A 5,889-nucleotide genomic window follows, 5' to 3' on the forward strand; every position below is an offset into this window, starting at 1 on the left:
CACATATGAACTAAAACACATAAAAACACATAAAAACAATATGAATTCACACAAAAATATAAATAAAAATAACACAAACTAATGCATACAAAATGGACTTATCCATACCCCCATACTTAAACCTTGCTCGCCTCGAGCAAGACATGAAAAAACAACATGCAAACAAAAACATAAGTGAGGACGATTCATAAATGCGCAAAGCCTCCGAGAAGTTCAATCACAAAACCAAAAACACAAACATGCTCTCAACTTTTCATAATACACTTTCGGTTTAACGTGAACGTTTGTGTGTGAAATGTCATTCCAGTTTCATGCAACTTAGACCGAATTCGTCTCAAATCTGCTTAGCGACCTGTGACAAATTAGTGCAAGTTTCACTTTTTAAGTGCACATTCCTTCCAACGACCTCTAGACAAACCCATCTCCCTTGAGATAATATATTACACACCTCCGGATTTTGCACCCGGTATTGATTTAGCCCCAATAATTACCCGCTGACTTAGCTATAACTGGCTAGGATACGAAAAATCATTCTATTTTTTCTTTCTAATCCCCTCGTCTATAGCCCGGATGGAGCATCAATCCCATTGAATCCGCATACTTAGCCTTAAATTTAATTTTTTTTTTAGGATTTTAATCCTTTCAAGGTGATAAGTGCCTTTTGTGCACGTAATTTGTGTTGATATTATTGGATAATTGCTTGGTTTCGAGCTGTATTATGTGAAAGTTGTTGTTGTTTTTGTTGGATGTCAGGAATTACAGGAAATAATGAATGTATGATAGAAGAAATCATAGAAGTCAAGTAAAGAGCGAAGCAAGCGAAGATGGTTCGTAGTTTGAAGAAACCTGGACAGACAACTATGCGCGCCCGAGCCTGTCGTGGTGCGCCCGCGCGTCAACTGAAGTGAAACTCAACAATTTTTCCACAGGAAGCTATGCGCGCCCGCCTCTCTTGTGGTGCGTCCGCGCGTCGTAGTCTGTATTACGAAGTGCTGTGTTTAATTTTGGGAATTTTTGGATACTTTTGGAAGGTGTTTGGACGAATCTTAAGGGTATATTTAAGGGTTTTTTCAGACCTAAGGAGAAAAAAAAAGCGGCCACTACACAAAAATAATCTTGAGAGAAAAGTTGTTAAAGTTTCGATCGAGATTTGGAGTTTCTTGGAACGAAGACGAAGACTTTTCAACCGGACACGGAAGAAAGACTTCGGATTTGTTATCTTTACTTTATTTATTTTTTTTGAGATTGAATTATGTTTGAATTTCTGAACATGATTTATATTGCTATGAATTTTATTATGAACTAAACTTTTTAAGTCTAGAGGTCGATGTAGCCTGGTCAAGACATATTTATGAATGATTGATTTTTATGAATAGAATTCTTCTAAATTAATTATAATTCTAGGTTTGATAGTCTTTTCAATTTACTGACCATAAATTGATTTGTCATATTTATTCAGAATCCGGCACTCGGGAGAGGGGATTTAGAATAGGATCAATAGAATTCACACTTTTAATTGTTTATATGACTCGGGAGAGCTTATAACTTTAATAGAACTTAAAAAGAACATTGTTTCACACATATCATTACAAGTAGATTTTTTATAAGGATATTGAAATCGATCTGTAATTGATACATTCTATTTGATACTCGGGAGAGTGAAATAGTATAATCTATGTGTTCTTGGTTATTAATTTAAATGAATTCATGAAAATAGATTGATTGAGATTGAATATTGTTGAGACCAGGTGAAATCAAACCTCTAGACTATTTTCCTTTGATTGATAATCTTTACAGGATTGTGTTTGTGCGCGCTTTTCAATTTTCTATATTTATTTACTTTGTCATTACCCTTCTAAAGTTTAATTTTCTAAATAAAATTAAGACTATTTTAATTGCAAGTATTGAATATTTTCAAATTATTCCCTGTGGGATCGACACTCTATTTTGCACTTTACTAAAACTTGACACTTGTACGCTTGCGAGTAATTTTTCACGACAAGTTTTTGGCGCCGTTGTCGGGGAATAATTTTGATTATTTTTTTAATCTTGTTACCAATTAGTCGAAGTTTTAATTTAGATCTTTTCTTTATTTTAATCTAATTACTAATAATTTGTTATTGTTCTTAATTTCAGTTTATGCGAAGATCTCAAAGTGCGAATTCTTTGCTCTTTGATCCAGAGATTGAACGAACTGCACGAGCTTTGAGAAGAGCTAGGAGAGAAGAACAACTTAACATGGCTGAAGAAAATGTTAATGAATTGCCCTTGGTGCCAATTAGAGATCATTTCAGGCCGACGATCCAGGCTCACTATTCTGGAATCGCTCGAGGGACAATAAATGCCAACAACTTTGAGTTGAAGCCGACATTAATTAACATGGTTCAGCAGAACCAATTCAATGGAACTGCCACTGCTGATCCTCATTTACATTTGCGCACTTTTCTAGAGATTACTGATACTGTTAAAATAAATGGTGTTTCTGAGGATATAATACGCTTATGTTTGTTTCCTTTTTCTCTCAGGGACAAGGCACAGAGTTGGCTGCAGGCATTGCCGCTAGGACGCATAACAACTTGGGAAGGCATGGCTGTGAAATTCTTAGAGAAATTCTTTCCACCATCCAAAGCAACCCAGCTGAAGATTGAGATCAGTACCTTCCAACAGCATGATTCTGAACAGCTATATGAGGCATGGGAAAGGTACAAAGATTTGTTAAGGCGTTGTCCTAATCATAATATTGCAGATTGGGAAGAAATAGAGTTTTTCTACAATGGATTAAATACGCATACAAGAATGTCGGTGGACTCTGCTGCTGGAGGTACTATATTTGCCAAGGACCCCGTTCAAGCTTATGATATGCTGGAACAGATGACTATCAATAGTTATCAATGGCCATCTGAACGTACGGGAGTCAAGAAGGGAGTGTACAGTGTGGATCCTCTTACATCCATTACTGCACAGTTATCTGCGTTGAGTACACAAGTTGCTTCTCTGAACAAGGTGAATATCGCAGAACCTGCAGGTGTATCAGTTGCCATAGAAGAATCTCATCCACCTGAGGAAGCTCAATATATCAATCCCAGAGGCTATGGAAATTATCGAGGTAACCCTCCTCCTAATACTTATCATCCTGGTTTACATAACCATGAAAACTTTTCTTATGCCAACAACAAGAATGTGTTGAAACCCCCTCCGGGATTCAACACAAATCAAGGGGAAGGTAAAGCGTCGTTGGAAGATGTGGTGTCTACATTTGTTACTGAATCTAACAAGCGAATGTCGAGGACTGAAACTCGAATGGACAGCATGGAGACACACATGTGCAGTTTGGGAGCTATGATGAAATCCATGGAGACACAGATTGGACAGCTTGCATATGCTTTGAAGGATCAAAACAGAGGGCAGTTTCACAGCAATACTGAAGTGAATCCAAAAGAACAATGCAAAGCAGTTGAGTTAAGAAGTGGGAAGAAGTTAGAAGCTGAAGAGAAGTTCAGAGAAAAAGAAGTAGAAGAACCAGTGGCTGAAGAAATTGTGGTTGAAGAGCCCAAGAAGGAATCTGACTCTAAACCGATGTACAAGCCACAACTTTCATACCCACAGCGATTTAAGAAGAAGGCACTTGATGAGCAATTTTCCAAGTTTCTAGATATCTTTAAGAAGATACACATCAATATTCAATTTGCAGATGCCTTGGAACAAATGCCTAACTATGCAAAGTTCATCAAAGATGTAAAGTCCAAGAAGAGAAGATTGCAAGACAATGAAGTGGTGAATTTGACAGAAGAATGTAGTGCAATCCTGCAGAATAAATTGCCACAAAAGCTTAAGAATCCAGGGAGTTTTACTATCCCTTGTTTTATTGGTGGTTCTAAAGTTAATCGAGCGTTATGTGATTTAGGAGCAAGTATTAATTTGATGCCCATTTCTGTCTACAGGACCTTAGAGCTTGGAGAAGTCAGGGCAACCACCATCACTTTACAGTTGGCTGATCGGAGTCTCACATATCCTCGAGGTATTGTGGAGGATGTTTTGGTGAAGGTCGACAAGTTCATCTTTCCCGCAGATTTCGTAATTTTAGACATGGATGAAGATGAAGAAACTCCTTTGATCTTTGGACGACCCTTTCTAGCTACTGCACGCGCACTGATCGATGTCCATAAAGGAGAGCTCACACTTCGCGTTGGTGGTGAAGCTGTGATTTTCAAAATTTATCATACCATGAGGGAGCCAAGAGAGGTGAGTACATGTAAGAGCATTGAAATTGTTAATTCTCATAATTCCTTTTCATGTGCAGGAAGTAATGACCCACTAGAAAGGTGTTTGGTGGCGGACGAGGTGGTTGATAAGGAAGAAGATTGGGAGTTACATGAACAAAAAATATTCCTAGTCAGCGCTCCGAAAGAAAAAATGGTGAGTTCTAAGGAATCTGAAGCATTGGAAAATAGTTCACCTGAGGTATCTCCTGAAACTCATGATCTAAAAGCATTGCTTGCGCACCTATGTTATGAATTCCTTGGTGAAAATTCTACTTGTCCTGTTATTATATCTGCTCATTTGTCTGATGTAGAAAAAGATAAATTGTTGCGAGTTTTGAGAAAATTTAAAACTGCTTTAGGGTGGTCAATTTCTGACATTAAGGGTATTAGTCCAACAATTTGCATGCATAAAATTTTGATGGAAGAGTCTTATACTCCTTATGTTGATCATCAGAGGCGGTTGAATCCTGCCATGAAAGAGGTAGTTAAGAAAGAAGTTTTAAAGTTGCTGAATGCGGGAGTGATTTATGCTATTTCTGATAGTAGTTGGGTATCTCCGGTTCAAGTGGTGCCTAAGAAGGGTGGGATTACTGTAGTTAAAAACGAAAATAATGAGTTAATCTCCACACGTACAGTAACTGGCTGGCGAGTTTGTATAGACTATAGGAAGTTGAACAAAGCTACTCGTAAGGATCATTTTCCACTTCCTTTCATTGATCAAATGCTTGATAGACTTTCTGGTTATTGCTATTACTGCTTCTTAGATGTGTATTCAAGTTATAATCAAATTGCTATAGCACCAGAGGATCAGGAGAAGACCACTTTTACGTGTCCCTATGACACGTTTGCTTTCAGGAGGATACCTTTTGGATTGTGTAATGCACCTGCAACTTTTCAGCGGTGTATGATGGCGATTTTTGCAGATATGGTGGAGGACGTGATGGAAGTTTTTATGGATGACTTTTCCGTATTTGGTACCTCTTTTGATCATTGCTTGCATAATTTGTCTCTTGTTTTGCAGAGGTGTCAGGAAAAGAATTTAGTGCTAAATTGGGAAAAATGTCACTTTATGGTTCAAGAGGACATTGTCCTTGGACATAAAGTGTCATCCAATGAATTAGAGGTGGATCGAGCTAAAGTGGTTGCAATTGAGAAGCTTCCACCTCCAAAGAACATAAAGGGCATCAGAAGTTTTTTAGGCCATGCAGTGTTTTATCGGCGTTTCATCAAGGATTTTTCTAAAATCACAAAACCCCTGTGTAATTTACTTGAAAAAGATTCTACATTCATTTTTGATGATGATTGTTTGCAGGCCTTTGAAAAGATAAAGACAGCGTTGACCACAGCACCCATCATGATTGCACCGGATTGGAAGGAGCCCTTTGAGCTTATGTGTGATGCTAGTGACTATGCAGTGAGCGCGGTATTAGGCCAGAGGAGAGATAAGATTTTCAGAGCCATATATTATGCCAGCCGCACCATGGATGCCACCCAGCAAAACTACACTACTACAAAAAAAGAGATGCTTGCAGTAGTTTTTGCTTTTGATAAATTCCGTCCATATTTAATTGGTACTAAAGTAGTTGTTTATACTGACCATGCAGCGATTCGCTACTTGTTTGCCAAA

At 37.9% G+C, this 5,889-nt stretch overlaps 1 non-coding gene across 1 annotated transcript; it reads right to left on the reverse strand.

Moving 5' to 3' along the window:
* Positions 1–2,635: 2,635 nt before the first annotated feature.
* On the reverse strand, positions 2,636–2,741 carry LOC140894191 (small nucleolar RNA R71). The gene has a single exon (XR_012153737.1). It is a non-coding gene; the product is annotated as a small nucleolar RNA R71 (small nucleolar RNA).
* Between the last annotated feature and the right edge of the window lie 3,148 nt (positions 2,742–5,889).

Source organism: Henckelia pumila, chromosome 3 (genome assembly GCF_033568475.1).
Source record: "Henckelia pumila isolate YLH828 chromosome 3, ASM3356847v2, whole genome shotgun sequence".
NCBI classification, from domain to species: domain Eukaryota; kingdom Viridiplantae; phylum Streptophyta; class Magnoliopsida; order Lamiales; family Gesneriaceae; genus Henckelia; species Henckelia pumila.